Source organism: Ovis aries, chromosome 18 (genome assembly GCF_016772045.2).
Source record: "Ovis aries strain OAR_USU_Benz2616 breed Rambouillet chromosome 18, ARS-UI_Ramb_v3.0, whole genome shotgun sequence".
Lineage (NCBI taxonomy): Eukaryota > Metazoa > Chordata > Mammalia > Artiodactyla > Bovidae > Ovis > Ovis aries.
Genome location: NC_056071.1, coordinates 67,039,704 through 67,040,463, shown reverse-complemented (window position 1 = coordinate 67,040,463; position 760 = coordinate 67,039,704).

The following is a 760-nucleotide window of genomic DNA, read 5'->3' as shown; positions in this document are numbered from 1 at the left end:
TTCTGGGTTTGCCCCCAGACCCTCCTTCCTCCCCTCTCCCTGCACAGGGACAGCATCGGCAACCCCATCCCCCACTCTCCCCTGGCTTCCGGTGAGTTTGGACTCCAGCCCAGAAGTTGGAGAATTTCCCCAGCTTCCTCCTGGCTGGGCACACACCTGTCTTTTCTCTGGGGCCCCAGGACCTTCCCTGAGGCTCTTTCTACCTTCTTAGGGCTCTGGGAAAGGTCAGTTGTTTTTATTCCAATCCCAAAGAAAGGCAATGCCAAACAATGTTCAAACTACCACACAACCGCACTCATCTCACAAGCCAGGAAAGTAATGCTCAAAATTTGCCAAGCCAGGCAGGCTTCAACAGTACATGAACTATGAACTTCCAGAAGTTCAAGCTGGATTCAGAAAAGGCAGAGGAACCAGAGATCAAATTGCCAACATCCGTTGGATCATCAAAAAAGCAAGAGTTCCAGAAAAACATCTACTTCTGCTTTATTGACTATGCCAAAGCCTTTGACTGTGTGGCTCACAACAAACTGTGGAAAATTCTGAAAGAGATGGGAATACAGACCACCTGACCTGCCTCCTAAGAAATCTCAGGAGGTATGCAGGTCAGGAAGCAACAGTTAGAATTGGACATGGAGCAATAGACTGGTTCCAAATCAGGAAAGGAGTATGTCAAGGCTGTATATTGTCACCCTGGTTATTTAACTTATATGCAGAGTACATCATGAGAAACGCTGGGCTGCATGAAGCACAAGCTGGGATC